This window comes from Lichenostomus cassidix, chromosome 12 (genome assembly GCF_008360975.1).
Source record: "Lichenostomus cassidix isolate B80296 chromosome 12, HeHo_3.0, whole genome shotgun sequence".
In the NCBI taxonomy this organism is placed as follows: Eukaryota; Metazoa; Chordata; class Aves; order Passeriformes; family Meliphagidae; genus Lichenostomus; species Lichenostomus cassidix.
This window is the reverse complement of record NC_139493.1, coordinates 6385898-6403468: the sequence shown is the minus strand read 5'-3', so window position 1 is coordinate 6403468 and position 17571 is coordinate 6385898. Positions and strand designations below refer to the sequence as shown.

The 17571-nt window shown below is 47.0% G+C and overlaps 1 protein-coding gene across 2 annotated transcripts in view; it reads right to left on the bottom strand.

Moving 5' to 3' along the window:
• Positions 1 to 17571, bottom strand: part of PRICKLE2 (prickle planar cell polarity protein 2) — a 99518-nt gene that overhangs the window by 46517 nt on the left and 35430 nt on the right. Inside the window, exon 1 of one of the 2 annotated variants that reach the window (XM_085072384.1) lies at positions 10164 to 10319. The exons of the other annotated variant lie outside the window; for it this stretch is intronic. The gene's annotated coding sequence lies outside the window, so the exon portion shown is untranslated. Of the gene's footprint in view, positions 1 to 10163; positions 10320 to 17571 lie in introns of those variants that run through there. 2 annotated transcript variants of the gene reach the window in all.

Sequence of the window (17571 nt, the reverse complement as noted above, 5' to 3'; positions counted from 1 at the left end):
TTGCTAGCCTGATAGGCTTCTCATCTGAAGACTTTTTAATAGTGTCCTTTAATGATGTCTACAAAAGCCTCATTAAAGCACTCTATCGTAATTTAAACTAAATAAACTCAACACAGTTATTTTTGCAATCGCATATTTTTCTTGGGGCCTTTCCACAAACAATAAAGCGTTCACTGAAAATATGTTACAAAGAAAACGCATAAATCTTCAGCTTATCTGCTGGTATGTTTTTCAAAGATCTAAACCTTTGATCAGCAACAAATTAATTTTCCATTTGCACAAAACAGAAGATGTATTTTCAGGATAACCAACTACCCCTGCAAGTCTGCACTGACATGTGCCTTGGCAGCAGCTCAGGACTCCCTCGCTGTCGCCCTTCTCTGTGTCTGCCTGACACTGTCAGGGTCGCTGTCACATCAGATGATTTTTATTTTATTTTTTGGCTTCAAACCTGTCTAACAGGGTGTTTCGGGTCAGTGGTTATGTCCTAAGGATTTCTTGTCTTAAGTCCCTGAGCTCCCCTCTGCACTAGCTGTGCACTGCCTGGTCCTACCAGCAATGTTGTGCATCCCCCAAGAACAGGGGCTGGACCATCCCTGTGCCCAGAGGCAAGTCTTGAGCCAGCCCAGTCCTGGAAAAGTGACACAAGCCTGGTTTTTACTTCCTTAAACCACACTGCGCACATCTTTCCTGGCTGCCAGCAGGATTTTGGTGCCTCCCTTGCCCTGGCTGGCACCACATGAGCTCCTGCTCCCAGCTGGTTGCCACAGGCAGGTCCCAGGGTATATTGCAGCAGAGTTTTGCTGTTAAATACCATCCTTTTAACAGCTTCCAAGCAGTTAAAAACAGATGAGAATGAAGTAACTTGCAGGCCAGAAAGCTTATTGCTAAAAACACTATCCAAATTATACCCTCAATTAATATTTATACACAAACCTCTGGCCCAACTCCCCTGACACCACCAAAGGTCTGAGATGGCCATGCTTCTACTGCCACCCAGGAGACACAGCTGCCTGCTGTTTGCCCACTAAGACAAAAGACCTGTTTGTTGCTTGCACCCAAACTGCATTAAATGCACAAGGAGGTGGTAAATTCAGCACATTTTTGGATCCAGCCAATTCTCTCATAACGTGTCAAGCAGGAGATCATGCACCTTGGGTCATGAGCAAAAACAGGCTTTCGCAATGCCTTCAAGACTTCTTCAAGTCTTAAATTTCCCACTGGATCTGCACGGGGAGACAGGGAGATCAGATATAGTCAGGAATGCGCTTGGCCCCTCACCTCTCAGCTGATCTGTGCAAAGAAAGGTGCCCAAATGGGTTTTTATTTCATACCTGAGAGCAAGAAGTGGCCCTGGATGATACAGAACCAGCCAGTGCCAGCAGATGGACTGTCATGGGCTGTTTCAGTACACCCCAAACTCCACAAGACATCTACAATCAAACCAACCTTGATTTTAAAAAGCCTCACCAAAATAAAGAAAACAATAAAATTACGAAAAGTTGCATCTCTATTTAAGCTTGGGCAGTTTCCCAGCCCTTTTAGGACCATGGCCCAGTGCCCTTCCTGGAATGCAGTGAGAGGGTCATCCTGTCTTAGGCAGTGGCGAGGTTCCCAGCCTGGCTGTCCCACTGGTTCTGGATGGAGCACCAGTGTCCTCCAGACAGCCTGGCACTGCACACACATGACAGGAGATGTTTGCTATTCTTCCCTTTGTTTTAATTAGTAATAACAACTCGTTATCGTGGCTTGACATTTGTTCATACTTAGGAATAAATTGCTTCCTTGAACGATATGCTGAGATTACAACAGGCTTTCTGTGTTTGTGTTGGTTTTAGTAGCTCATAACAAACCATGAAATTCATTACTCTTGCCACAAGCACCCACGAGATGTGCCAACCAGGGTGTGATTTATACACAGTTCAACTCATGGAAATTAAAAGGTTTTAATGTTGCCTGCAAGAAGTCCAGGGTTTGAAATTTTATACAACCGAATTACAGAAAAAGAGAATCCCAGATGCAAGCCACTGCATTGTTTTATCTGCCTAAGGACTCAACATAAAAGTCAGGGTAAAAATAATTCACTAAATATTAATTAAGTGTATAATTTGGACAGCCTTTTTAGCGATAAGCCTTCTGGCCTGCAAGTTACTTCATTCTCATCTGTTTTTAACTGCTTGGAAGCTATTAAAAGGATGGTATTTAACAGCCAAACTTCTCTGCTGCAATACAATTCATCAGGAGCATTCTCTTTGAAAGGAATCACTAGAGAACAGCCTGTGCCTCACCTTAATGGGAATGGGCTGTCAGTCATACTCTAGTCCCATTTCTCCATGCCATGTCAAGCCTTGTACATCAAACCCAATACACAAATCGCCAGCTCCATCAAGATCATTAGAGCTGCTCAGCCCGTCAGGGAAAGGTCAGCGCGTCGCTGCCTGCTCCAAACACAGCATCAATCACAGCCCTCATCAAAGGCAGCACGGCGGCGGGAGCGTGCAGCTGGAAACCTGCATCCCTTCCTCCTGCAGCAGCCTGTCAGCCCCTAAACCTTCCTCTCTTCTGGTAGAGTACGGCCAGGCTTTTATCTTATCGTTATCTAGAGGGAAATGCGACTGTATGGTCTGCTCTGGGAACAGGGGGATCAGGACCTGCAGGGAGGGATTATGACTAGATCAGGAGAGGGCTGGCTAGAAGCATGGCCACCAATTCCTGCACTGGCTCCCTACTCCATGGGGTCCCAGGCTGTTCCCACTGCCCTGGATGGGTGCAGTGCTGGCGATGTCATGGGAGCACTCCCTCCTCACTGTGCCAGACCCAGACCTGGGTCTGGCATGCACCTGGTAACAGCCCTAGGGAAGGCTCAAAGCCATACTGGAAGATGCTGGTTCTTTCCATCACAGCCACACCAAGGCATGGCTTGCAGAGAGACCTCATCACCCTGCCAAGCTGCTGCTGGCCTTCCACCAGCCTGAGCCTCAGCTGTGGGGCTCCCAGCTTGTGTAAGCCCCACGAGGGCAACCTGCCCACAGCTCAAGCACCAGGAGGAGTGCGGAAATCCAGTCGCTGGCGATTAACAGGGGACACCAGAACTATCAAATGCTATGGCTCCCACCAGCCACTCCTCATTAAACATGCTGAAACCATAGGCCATTTCTTCCTCTCTTTTTCCTTACTATGCTGCACTGCACGCAACATTATCTTCAAAGGGCGAAGCAAACATGTTTGCTAAACATGAGCAGACTAAATACATCAGCCTTTTAGAAGCAATTATTGCTGCTAGAGACTTAGTGAGTCCCATTGTTCTGTAGCTCAGCCAGCTTCTTTGGAGTGAGCTGTTCTGCAAAGCCAGCTCCCTGTCCCTGTGACAAGGCGAAACCCCTCCCTGGGGAAATAAAAAACAGGTGGGCATCCCAAGCAGTGCTGCTTTCTTTTTGCTGAGCATTTGACTTACAGTGTCTCCTTGCAACAAAAGAACAGCAGTTTCGGGGTCAGCTCAGCTGCTGACTGAAGGCAGGGCCAGCCAGGCTCCTGCAGCAGAGGGCTGAGGCTATTTCTGGAAAACTGTGGATTGGTTAAAGCTGGGGACCTTCCTGTGGTGTGCCTGGACTGGAGGGGATTGCTCTGACCAGTAGTTCGCCTGGTTGCAGTGGTACAGGGCAAAAAAAAAAAAAAAAAAAAAAAAAGTCCTCTTCCCTCCATCCCAAACAAGCTGGGATGCTCCAGACCATGGTGGCTCATTTGGCTGAGATTTTTAGAAATGTAGAGTTGCAGAGTCAGGACAACATCTCCCCTTTCCATGGCACTAATTCAGGGCGAACAGCTCCATACCCAAAATTCCTTCTGTGTAAAACCACGACCCTTCCCTTGTGTCAGTATGGAGAAGTGGAGGGCGAGTGCCATCGAGCTCCCCAGGGTAATAAGCACTTCAAACGGATCTCAAAGAGATGAGCAGCCATGGATGGCCAACCTGACAGATGGGGGAAGGAGAAGGGAAGCTCAGATACCAGCGAGACAATTGTAATTAGTGTAATAAGCAGCAATCGCAGTCCAGCAGCTGCCTTTCCCTCCCCGAGCGCCTGCTGCACGCACCGGTGCAAACCATGGCCAAGGATTTTGACACTTGCTGTATTCTGGACATCTCTGCCGTGAAAAAAGTTCTGACTTTGGTAGTTTTCATTTCACACAAGACACAGAGCAGAGAACTTATGTGCTTTCCCAGCCTCTCCACCTCCACTGGAGTGAGCAGCACTTTGTGCTTCCAGAAGGGATGTGAAACTGGGTTTAGCTTTCATGTCAACTATGATTTTGACTGTGACTTTGAACAAAACCTCGTCTCGTCTGTGTTGAGGCAAACCTGCCATACTCAACTTTCTGAAGTGTCTGAATCCTCAGAGATGAGCTGTTGTACAGAAAATGCCAAAACATGACAAAATTAATTTACAACAGGCATATACAACAATCCTCCACTGATGGATGTGTCCACTGTCCTTCTATGAAGCATTTCTAAACTAAATTCCCTTGAAACACAACGACAAAGTTGGCAGTGAGCATACAGCACAGAAAAAAAACTGTGTTCTTCCACCAGTTTTAGGGGCTGGATCAACATCCACAGTCAGTACAAGGGTTGCAAAGCTGCTGATGTGACAAACTGCAAAAAATTTGCTAAATTGCAAAAATATGCTGTGGCTTAGACCCAGACTAATTCTGAATAATTTCTGGTGCTCACGCTCCAGGAGGGAATGTTCTTCTCACTTCCTTTCTGCTATCCCTGGGTCTAAGGGAGGTGGTCAGGGGAGGCAGTTAGCTCCTCAGGGTATCTGCATATTTTGGCAGTAGTTAAGGATTCAGCTCCCTGTGATTTTTAGTGGGTGTTAGACACTCAGAAAGTATCTGCTGTGAAGATGTTTGGAGGTGTGAGCTCTAAGCTCTTCAAGCAAGGGACTGTTTCCTGCAGTGCTTAAGAAAATGAGAATATGAAGACAACAAACAAGGACAAGCTCGGAGAGCAGAAAATGTTTATGTTGAGGAAATTGAACCCCTCACGAAAGGAAGAAGCCCAGGCTGGGCGGGAGAGTTCAGGAATAACTGCAACCAGGAGGTTTGCTGAATGTTTCCTGAACGACCATTTAGGCAGTGAAAAGTCAGCGGCAAGTTAATCAAAGCCATCTACATGGGATGCCACAAGGCATTGCTTAATCCCAGTGAAAAACAGCACAGACCAGAGGCTGAGCCCACTGAGAAGCCCTCTGTGCTGCACACCTGGCACAAACCACACCCCTGTCCCGACTGCCATCAGGATCTCCTTTCTCATAAAAAAGGACAGGGGAAGGTATCAGGAAGCCAAGAGCATGGCTACAGTGAAACCTTTCACTTGCTGCTCTGCTGAGTGGTGCCTGTGGAAATAAATGGATGACAGTGACATCCACATTGAATCTATTCGCTAATTAGTCACGATTAGCATTTATTTTATCCAACAGGCATTCAGGTAAAGGAGGTAATTCTCTCTCTGTATAAGTCCCTTTTACACTTGTTAAAAAGTAGGACAGAGCTGTCTCCTGATAACAGTAGTACTAAGAGGAACTTCCTCTCCACCAGGGAAGGTGCCTGTGGGCACAGCCTGATCTGGGCACATCACTTGCAGTGGCTGGACAGAGCCAGCATCATGGACCTTCAGCCCCAAAGCCCAAATCTGGCAGACCTGTGCAAGCACTGCAGCTTTTGCCATGGGCTGAGGCCAGTCTTGGGCTCACAGTACTGGTTTAGAACAAGGCATCCTAAAATCTAACACAAGACCCCGTGTCATCTCAAAGGAAAATTTAAACCATCAGGCTGCTACTGCTTCAGACCTTCCATTTACACTGTGGGAAGTCTAATATACTTCACCAATCCTGTATTTGAGGATGCAGTGGCCAGCATACAAACATATTTCAACTATTTAAGTAGCTTCACTTAACAAATATAAGAAACACTTTTGATTTTTATAACCAGAGTAATTTGATACCTTGTATGCTGTTAATGAAGCCAGCATTAATACTATTTTATCATCCGTTCTAATCTTCCTGGCATCATTTCATGCCCACAGAAAATTCACTCCATAACTCACTACCTACAGCACATGTTGGATGAGGCCCCTGGCCACAGCTGGTTTCCAGCACTCTGAGAACTCAATCTCTGCTAATCCCAGCCCTTTACATCAGCTCAGACCGGAGCAATCTAAAAAGGAGACACATGAAGTCACTTAGGCTTATCTCTCTAATTGCCTGCCTGCGAACCAGGGGTTCGGTGTCAGCCACTTGCACTCTCATCAGACGCGGCAGCCAGAAAAAATCAGACCTAAAATATTTACCGCAAGCATTTTGAGAACGGTGAGTGAAACTACTCAAGCCCTGCTTACTGCTGCAACTCCAAATGCAATGCCAGCTCCAAGGGACATGTCTGGTAACAAAGCCAGCGTTCATGCCTTTCCCTGCTGCAGCCCTTTCCAGGTCTGTGGCTGTGCAACACAGACTCCAATTCTCTCAGCAGCTTTCTCGAACTGCCCGGTGCCAACAGAGGGAAAATGTTAATGAATACTGTCCCATAAATACTTAATGCACATTTGCCTGCGAGTCCTGCTGTGATTAAATAGCCACCTCATTACTCAGGCCCATCTTTCTTTCTTTCTTCTTTATCTTTGCACAAAATACCAAGGGTTGGAACTATACCCATGCAATCTGGAAACATCACTGCATAAACCAACACCAACAGGGCAAAATCCAAACACAGGCTTCCAAGGAATGCAAAGAGAAATTGAACCCTGTTAAGAGCAAATATTTCCTCACAGCTACGTCCTCTCAGGATCAGCAGAGGAAGAAAAGCAGAGGGGACAAGCCTGCAATATATTTTCCTCTTGAATCTAGTTTATTTGGTTTTATTGTCTTTTTACACTGCATTTGGAGGTTGTCATCACAATGGTGCCCACTGCAGGTACCCTCTGGATATGTGAATCCTTGGGTACCACCCTGGGGCTGGCTCTGCTCTGACACCAACCCCTGAAAAGCTGCAATAGGAATTCTGCTGTTCTCCCCCATCTGCAGCTTGGAGGGTGTCCATGATTTTTCCAATGGTTACACAAGCAATCCAGGACAGACCTGGAAGGGAACATGGATCACCCACAGGCATTGCTGTATCGGTGATGCTCACCCATGGTGTCCAAAGCACAGCTGACCACAAGACCCACCACGCCTGCCATCACAACATCATGACAATCATTTAGGAATTGCGGCACAGAACTATTAGGATTTTGTTTTCTGGACCATTAGAATTCACATATTCAAGTCCTTCCCACCAACCCTCAGCTATTTCACAAACCAACCCAAAAGCTGTGATTCCCCTGGGATACCAAGACCACAAGAGTAACGCTGAGAGCCCAGAGTGAGCTGGGATTGGCAGCACTGGGGTTGGGGGTTTGTGTGTGCTGCCAAACGTGACACGTGGGATTTCCAGCACTGCCATCCAAGCAGGTCCTGGCTGGAGCAAGTGCTGGTGCTGGAGACACGTTTGAGCTGCTCCCTGTGGTTTTGCTTTGCAGGGCGATGCTCTGCCTTTCACATGGGCCATGGGAAACGTTTCCTCTGAGAGAGAAACAGTTCAACTTCATGCCAAACAGCTAAAAATGTAGAAGACTCAAAGGACTAAAGCTTGTGTACGTCAGAACCTTTGGTAATTCCTCCCAAATACATAATTTTTTGGCACGGATGTTTCAGTGTAACTGAAGGGCAAGCTTTTAGTTCCATTTTAGCTGGGAGAGTCCCAGCTCCTGTCTCTCTGATTTCTATATGGAAGTAGGCTCATTATGCAATATGTGTTTCAGTGAGCTCTGCTCCATGGAGGGTGTGAAGCTAAGGCTAACGAAGGGAATATCATTAAGAGTAATAAACAGCAGAAAAGCAGGAACAAATAGGCTGGTCTGCAGCATGGGCTGCTGCCACAAGTATCACAAGGAGTCTCCGAAGAGAAACATTTGAGTCTCTCTGAGATCCTGGAAAAAGCGCAGCAAAGGATGGTGTGTGGGGAATAGTGGTGAGGAACTAGTGCCAGCTGGAGAAGAGGCTTTTGAAGTGCTGTGTGGAGACACTGGGAGGTCAGCACAGTGCCATGTGCTAATGCATAGGAAATGTAAAGACCACTGGAGATTAAAATATGCTTTATCCACGCCAGAACTGGTCCTGAGATACAAGCCCAGCCTCAGTCCAGTTAATGCACACAAACACGGCTTTCAAAGCACCACTTCAACTTATTTAGTTTGTCTGCATAACACAGATGCCAGGAATAAATGTACAGCTATATCTCATTTCAAATTCCTGCTGCCAGGAAAGTCAGCCCACGAGAAGCACCAACACCCATCTCCTGGAGCCAGAACCACACACGCCGGCACATTTCCACTGCCAGCCTGCAAGGGCTGCTTGGATTTACAGATCACCACCTCCACGGGTAAAGTGATGGTGCTGTTTTGCTCAGCCTCTGGAAGCAGCTCACTTCCAGCCCTCTCAAGGCATTTTTGCTGGGAAGGACCTGGTGGTGGCTGGCAGGATGCTCCAGCAGGGGTGGTGTGGTCCCCTCATCACCATGCTGTCACTGTGCCCATCCCACAGAACCCTGATGTGGCAGCACCAGGGAAGCCACCTCACCTCAGCTCCCTTACTGATTTAAGATGAGCTGCCTTCTGAAAAAGCAAACCAAACCCCTTTAAAATAGAAAAAACAGGAACTTTTTCCCACTTCTCTGGGTGAACACATAGACTCATTTAAGGTGTAAGTAGATGAAGTAGCTAATTAAGGAAGTAACCAATAACTTAATCAAGATCATTAGGGGAAGCAGTGTGTTGCTGCCATTACTTAAATGGTAGCTGAGCAAAAACATTCTCGTGCAACCTGAGACTTCAAAATCTACAGAGAGCCCAATCCACACAGGGAGAGCTTCCCATGTCACCCCACTACTGCTGCCAAAGCCACTGAGAAAACATCAAATCTCCTGGTAATTTCCTACAGTCTGAACATTTAATCATCCCCAGCCACCACGGTAAAAATCCCAAGTGAATTATTTACATGTTGAGAGGAATTCACCATTAGCAGCAGTTGAGAGGAATTCACCATTAACTGTCTTCTGTCCTAGGATGCAGCCACTGCCTATTTTTGGCAGTGGGGAGAAAAGACTCTTTGCAGAAATGAAGTCAAATATGTTGGGCCATATGAATTTTGCTGGGATTTCTTTACCCACCCCCAAGGGGTGTTTGCACACCAGTGCCACATCTCTCTCTAATTACTCCACCAGTTGCACAGACAAAACATCTGCTGAAGGAGAGAAGGAATCCTAAAGCACACAAATAATTTGCACTGCCTAAACAAAGGCAAACAGAGGATGCAGTTAAACCCCCACCCCCCGCCCAGCAAACAGACTCAGGAGCTCTGCCCACAGGCTGCGGGTTCCTCTGCCTTCTCCAGCGGGAATGAATCCTTGTTTCCAACCAAAACCGCGGTTTGTTACTAACACAACCTCCTTCTGTTTAATTCCTAAATTATCCTAATGCAATTGAATTCAGCAAGTTGATTAAGTACTTAAAAGACTTTGTTTCCTTCAAAAGAAGCTTTTGTTTTGCCTGAAAGAAAATTGGAGTTTTTTTCCTGAATTCATAGTAACAAAGGCATAAGAAATCCGACATCTCAAAGTTAAAATACCCCTTTATCCTGCATTAAACACAGCTGCCAAAGACCCAAAATTCGCATTTTGTCATTCCACACATATCCTTGCAACAGCTGAGAAGACACACAGCACGTCTGGAAACCCAGAGCTGAAGATAAGCTCCAGCCTCCCGCGGGGTTTTACTCTTCATGGGTTTTAAATAGAGTGAAAAAGCAGGAGCAGCTCAGGGACTGGCAACAGAAGTCATGTTTGCATCAAGTAAAAGTTTTACTGTGTCCAGATATTAGGTCAGATAATTAGCAGAGGACACAGCACATCCCTGCTCCTGCCCCTGGGCTCAGCCTGGAAAGAGAACTGGTGCTCGCAAAGGCAGGCAGGAATCAGGGCTGGAAAAGAAAACCATTTCCTAACACAAACATTTGTACAGCATTAAAGCCGCTTATACTTTCAGATGCTATAAATGGGGCGCGATGACTTACCCCGACTAAAGAGGCATTCACATGCTGGAAAACCCCCACGGAACGGGCAAGGGCAGAGAGAATGACAGGCAGGATGGAGCCCGGAGCATCCTCGGGGATGGCAGTGCCTGGGCTGGTGCTGCCTGTGCCCCACCAGCAGCTGTGGCATCTGGGGAGGGCAGTTCCCCGCCGGCTGCCCCAGCTGCCGGAGCGACGCCCACTGCAGTTTTAGCTTATTGGTGAAAATCCTAAGCCCTGATCCAATCCTGTCCCTTTACCCAAATGTAGCTCTCCGCAGAGCCAACATCCCTTCCAGTTTTGACTAGCGGTATGAAAGCAAAGTTACCTTGCCAATGTGTAAATCACACAAAGAGAAGCAATAAAAAAACACCCCCACGCTCAATTTGTTTCACCTCTTTCTTGCTAAAAAAGTTTCTTATCCACCTACCTGAAGTAACAGCCATGTGACAGCACTGAAGAAAGCTGGCAACTCTCAGTCTGTATCACCAGATCAAAAATCAGTACGGGAACTATCAGGATGCCAATAAAAGCAGTGTGTGTAAGAAAGCCTACCAGTGCTGCTGTCACATCTGAGGCAGGACTCTAACACGAACAGAGAAGGTTTGCAGAAACCTTCAGCACATGGCTCCTGAAGTTATACTGAATTTCACAAAGGTAACTACTGAATCATAAAGTGCTGCTGGCAAACAGCCTGACCGGCCAAAACATACAGTTTGCCTTTTTTCCCCATCCTGGTGCAGACTGCAGAGATATGTCTTTCCCTGCTACACACAGGGAACGCTTGACCCTGATGCTCACTTTTGACACTCGGGCTGCACTGGGTCTGCTGGCAGCAGCTCAGAAAGCACAGGGCTACACCATGGGCAGTGCCTGCTGCAGGCAGCGACCTGGAAACCTGCATTTATTCACCAACAACCAACAGGCAGCGATAAAAGCCTCTCATGCAACTGCACATTGGTGCACTCAGTTACAGATGTGCAACCCTGGAGCAGCTCCAGAGCGTGGGCTGGCGTCTGGGTGAGCTCTGAATGTGCTCACACAGCTCCTCCGAGCGAGGGGGGAGTGAGTGGTCTGCACTCCAGGTGTCCCGCTGGACAGGCAGCAGAATCCAGATGTGGGCAAGCTGCCCCAGCCCTCGCACAGGCTGGGGATTCAATGAGGTCTATTCATGGAGGAGTGAGCAGGGCTTCCAGGAGCGCAGAGGAAGCATTTTGGAGGGGTATTCCCATTGTAAGTCCAATAAGCCTCTTTGCATGCTAACCCCTCCCCACCACTGCAAGCTTTAAATATAGAAGTAATCAAAACATCCATTAAAAGAAGAATTAGAACTCGGCAGTGTTGATCTAAGAACCATCCCACTCGGGAGTGGGGCTCGAAGAGCACTGGCAGCCTCGGGGAGGGCTGAGCTTGGCTCTCCAGGAACAAAAGCAGCTTACAAACCAGGTTTGCCACGTGAGAGCCTAATTAGAGACCGAAGCCCACACAGCAAACAGACAGACTACAGAGGAAATTGGAGTCTAATTTACATGGAGAACGATTACTTACTGCAACCAATTAGTGTCAAGCTGACTGACAGACTACCCAAAATATATTCTCCCCACCCTCCCCTGCAAGTCTGAGTTTTCCTTGCTGTATTATTTAACCTGGGTTGTTCAGTAGGTGAGCAGTAGCACCTCACTACTAGACATGGGACAGCAAACAGAGACCTTCTGAGCTACCCCACAAAAACCACAGACTTAAAGCCACCTTTGTGCCACCCAGTGCCAGCCTCAGCTGAGCCAGACACAGCATCAGCAGAGAGCAGTGCAGTGTACTTTCTTTTCCAGCCTTAAATCCTTAAATGACACCCTGAAGATCCCAAAATTAATTTAGGAGAGGTGCTCAACCTTTCCTGAATGTGTATTCTTCATGGGGACTTTTATCCCTCATTTGCAATCATGTAGTAGAATGTCAGGTAAATCCTGGCAGCTCTGGTCTTCCTCTTGGTTAAATTCAAAGTCTCCATTAATTACCAAGTGGATGCAATGAAAATGCATGTGTGCTCATGCTCCTCAGAATGAGGCTGTTAATCTGTTGTTTGTACTCCTGGAGTTTATCTCCTCCACACCTCCCTTCTCCCCTGGGAACTGCCTCGCTGCCACTTTATCTGCAGCTCTAAGGACAACACACTCTGCTTCGTTTTTAAATTCCCCTCCAGTGCTACCCCTGAACCAGCTCTTCAGAGAGGGGCCTCCACCAGCTGTAATTCCCATTAATTCCTCTTATGATTAACAGGTCAGCTCACTCCACCCTGATGACAGTAGGCTTCGGAAGTCCAACTCTATCAAAATTATCTATGCATAAAATACAATCATTACAGGAGCACACGCCTCGCTGAGACTTTTATCAGCTGTGTGCTTGCTGCTCGCTGTTGTGCCGCTAATGGCTTTAGAGGGAGTGGGGAAGGCTTCAGCCTCATTGCTCTGCAGTGGCTCCAGGCACAGGAGCCTCTCCTCTGCGCTGGGCGAGATGTTGATTATAAAGCTGTGGAGGCAATCACTCCTGGAGAGGGGCAAGGGCAGGTGGGAGCGCAGGGAAATTACAGAAACATTCTTCTGAGTGCATCCCATTAGGGCTGGTGGCAATTACGTGCGCTGATCAAGGAGGTGGGCTTCCCAGAACCCCCTCTGAAATTACTAGGAGGGGAGGGAGAGAGAAAGAAGGAAAGAAGGAGAAAAAACCAGGAGCAGGAAAATAACCCTCAACAATGGCCACAGACATCCCCTGGCTAACCTGGGAGCAGGACAGGAGAGCCTCCTCCCTGCAGGCAACATGTGCTGGTGGTCACTCAGGGGAGACCCACAGAGATAAAAGGCAGTAAGACCAGTTGAAAAATGCTTGTAAAACTGCTAATGGTCTCAGGTCCTTTTAAGCCACCTCAAGCACTGCTAAATCACTTTCACTTGATTTCTGGTGGGATTTGCTTAGGTTTAAGCTCACCGTGTTTACACTGATGCACTGCACATCCCCATGTGCAGGTCAAAGCCTGTGTGGATCCACCAGCCAACCCACAATGAAGGCATCACTGCCAGGCTCTGCAGGTAATCCTTCCTCTCATCTTTCCACTTTTTTCACTAGTTGCACAGGAAGAAATGAAGAAACCAACTCAACAACATCTTCTTTTCAATATGCACTACTGGGAGCTATTGTAATAATAAAAGCCAGAAGGAAAGGCAAGAACTTTCATTGCAACCACTATGCAGCCTTGCAGTCCTGACCCTGGAACTCCTGACAAGGTGACACATTATTAAGGAATATCCATATTAATCCCAACTGTAAAGCTCTACATTCAGCCAATTAAACTGCCTGAGCGGCTGAGTGCTCCTGGAGACCTTTGTACTCTGCTTTTATTTTTTTCAAAAAATGCTCTCTTAGGGAAAGGAATGGTTTCTGCAGGGATGAGCCACCCAGCTCCTTCCAGCCTCTCTGTGTGTATAAAATGTTCTTGGCTGCTTTCAAACACTGCACATTAATCTGTGCGATGGAGCCTGTCTCCTTCAGTGTTCCATCATTTCTCTTCGAGGCGGGTAAGACAGAGCTGTTCCACTTGGCATCACATCCCCTCCCTGCCCCCTTCTCAGCCTTTTATTTTTATTTCTTTTCTTTTGTATTGCCAGAACAGCTCACAAGCCATCACCCCTGGCTCATGTGGACGTGGAGAAGAATATATTGCTGTAGCAGCCCACAGATACATGAGACAGCCAGGGTGCTCAGAAACAGAACTGGAAGATTATGGTTTTAGCACTTCAAATTATGAAAAATACCAGTGCTCCCTTCCTGCAGCTTAGGACACAGCACTGTTTTCTCCCCCAGCCAGTTCTTTGCCTGTGTCTTAAGCTGGAGGGACAGAAACTGTTTCTTGAGTTAAGGGCTGATGGAAACAAACCCCAGAGAGGTCTCTTGAGTGGTGATGACTGGGATTTGCTCACGAGCAATGTGAGCTCCACTTTCCCACCTTGACCAGCTCTTGCACCAATAAATCAGAGCATCTCCCACACACAAAGGGCTATCCAATACAATGCCAAGTACTTTTACAAACCCCACTCCTGGGACATGGATTTTCATGTCTGCCTGCCTGCCCAAAATTCACACAAGTGGGGATGCCTGTTGCTCTGGCTGCTGCCAGCTAGGCATCTCACTGGCTGCTCTCACGTGTGACCACTGCCAAGTGCTGAACTGCCCATGTGCCACCAAAGCCCAGACTGGCAAATCACAACATTTCTTCAAGTCTTTATTAAATACTAAAACATTCTGTAGTTGCAGCCAGCAGGCTTCCCCAGAGAGGAAGCTTCAGCTGCAGCCTTGTCCACTGGGAAGCATAACCTTGGCTGTGCCCCACACAGAGGAGGTATACTTGGGGCTGGACTGAGGCATTCCCTGTCACAAATTATGGTGGACATTTCCCTATTCCACCCCGCTCCCATCACCTCCATGAAAACACCCAGAGCCTGAGGAATGGAGCAGTAACCAAGCAGAGAAGCATCACAGATCTCCTTCATGCCTGGTGCCAGCTTCTTGATCACACCTGGGTTCACCACGAAAGGGATGAATGCCTCTTCCATGGATGGAGCTTCCCAGAAGGGCAAATGGATGTGAAGGATAAATGCTACCTAAGGATGTATGAGCATCCTAAACCCTGCCAGTTGCTGGAAATCCTGCTGCCACAGGCGTCTGCAGCACATCTCATGTTTTGGAAGCTGCAATGGGAACACCATGCACTTTCCCTTATTTCCAAGCATCCCGAAGTCCTTGGCTCCTGGCATTTCTATGATTAAACACACAGTTCTCAACACTGAAACCCCATAAAACCAAAAATCCATATGGGGAGTGTCCCCATAAAGCAGCTGATACCTGCCAGCAGCTGTAATCTTGGTGCCATCAGATCTGCACAATAAACGAGTTCATTTTACTGGGGCAGGGTTTTGCTACAAAATGGAAATAAAAATTGGCTGGTGAAGATGAATGATGCCTGTGAAAGTTTTTTGCTGCACTTGATTAAATACACACAACAAACCCATTTTTTTTTCTCCTTGAACGATAAACTCAATAGTCTAAAATTAAGCCCAGCAGGGTAAGTAAGATCCTGTACAGATTTCAAAAGATACTATCATTTTTTTGGAAAACCTGACTGCAATGTATACACACTGCAAAATCACTTGAGTACCTCTGGCACTGAACATAAACACAGGGAAAGCTAAAAATTATGTCGTGTTTTTATCTTGATACATTCTGCACCGCAAAGTACAGCCGTGGTTTGCCACTTCATGATAAACCAACCCTTTGCTTTTGATCACTTTAGTGTGCAACCATGGATGTGAACGTACATTAGTGTCACAAAAAGAAAACGGGAAGAAAAAGCCCAATCACAGAAGCACACTAACCTGAATCACATTCTTCCCAACCAAAGGGTATTTGTAGATACCAGAATTACCATTTCTCTTCAAGTCAACTGATCCTTTTCATGAAAATATAAGAAGCCCTAGAGAAATTCTGGTTGATGGTTATTAAATGCACAGGCCTCGTGCATTTTTTTTTTCCCGGAAAATGACTGAAGCTTGGCTTTAGCATAATCCTGAAGATTATTTACATCTTCTGTATTTTTTTTCCACTGCTGCTGAATAATCAAGGCTCCTTAGAAAAACCACTGCTAGAGAAACATAAGTCTTTTTTTTTTCTTAATTTCCTCTCTCTTTTACCTGCTTTTATACATTCTTTCTTGCACAGGAGCAGTGAGGAGGCAGGCAGACATGAGAGAAATCCCTGGGGAGCAGCTAGGAAGGGGCAGTGTGCACACTGTCTCAATTCCCCTCCTCAATCCCCAGCTTCCAGACATTTGATGAAGGGGAGCTTGGGTTGCCTTTCAAACATGTTTTTTTCTGTAGAAAAAGCTAAGAAAGGAAAAAATCATGGTTCCTCAGAAGGCAATGGAAGGAGCTGTCTCATTCTTTGGAGGAAAGGGCTCCAAAACACTGCAGGTTCTTTGATTATTGGAATGCTTTGGGGAGGGAATCTTACAGAGATGCTTCAAGACAAGCACTCTGCTTTCTGCCTCAGCATCCTTTATTATTTCCCATCACACAACCTCCCTTCCCCTCCTGCTTCTGCCCTATCCACTCAAATGGCTGTGCACAGGGAATGAAAACAATTAAATACTCTTAAACAGGCAGGGCTGCAACTGGCATGGTAATGAGGTCATTATGCGCCTAAACGTGCTTTCTAAAAATAAATTACATCCAGGTATAGAGATCTCCTGGCTCCAATGTGCCCAGGGAATTACCTTAATGCAAAATCTCTAACAGCCTGGTTTGATTTGGTTACTTCACAGCCAACCTGGTCCCATCAGGACAACAACAAGGGCTCGGCTGATGGGCAGTGTCACAAATTTCAGCTCCTCTCAGGTCAAGGGGAAGCCAAGAGAGCTGGAGCTCTGCAGGGCCAGACCTGTGTCAGAGCCAAGGGTCACCTCTCAAGGCACCAGGGCACAGCCAGGCTCAGGGACATCTGCTCCACAGCCAGGTGCCACCACAGGTCAGGACCAACATCTCGTCCCGCTCATGTGACATGCTCCCTGTCACCAGCGTGGGGACAGACATTGCCAGGGTCTTGCCTAGGAAGGATCCCATCTGGCGAGCAGACCTGGTTAGAATTACACAGCAGCCGGGGCTGCAGGAGGCTCATTTGCAATAATTAGAAGCATGATGTGGGCACATGGGAGGACATCAAAGGATACCGGTAGCTTCGATGGCACATTCTCTTTTTTTAGTGGTCAAGAGGCAGAAACTCCCCTGTGCCCTTGAGCTTCTCTTAATAAACCAAAATTATACAGAATTCTTTTTTCTGGGGGGTAACCATATAGGTCACTGCAAAACCCACTTCAGGGGAAAATTAAAGGACAAAATTTTTATTTTAACATGCGTAATTCCTAGAACCATTTAGGCTGGTGAAGACCTCTAAGATCATTGAGTCCACCCATTAACTAGTACTACCACGTCCACCACTGAACTCTGTCCCTCAGTGCCAGACCTGTGCATGTGTATTCACAGACACACACATTCCCTGCTCCAATGCACAGCCATATGGGCTGCATTGCTTCCCAGGTCTCCCAAACTGAATACAAACAAGGCTTCATGTGTATTGGAATCTGTAGGAAGCTTAACATTTACTTGGCTTTTATGTAAACACGTACGTGAATTACACAAGTTTCAGCCAAGAGCCTCGGCACCCCGCCGTGCTGAGCCAGATAATTCATTACAATTAAAAGCAGAGAGGGAGGCAATCAGGCTCTCCTGACACTGGGCTGGTATGGATTTGCTCTCCCAAATGGTTTCCAATTTGTCTTCACAGCAGCTCAGCCTCTCTGGAGGAAACC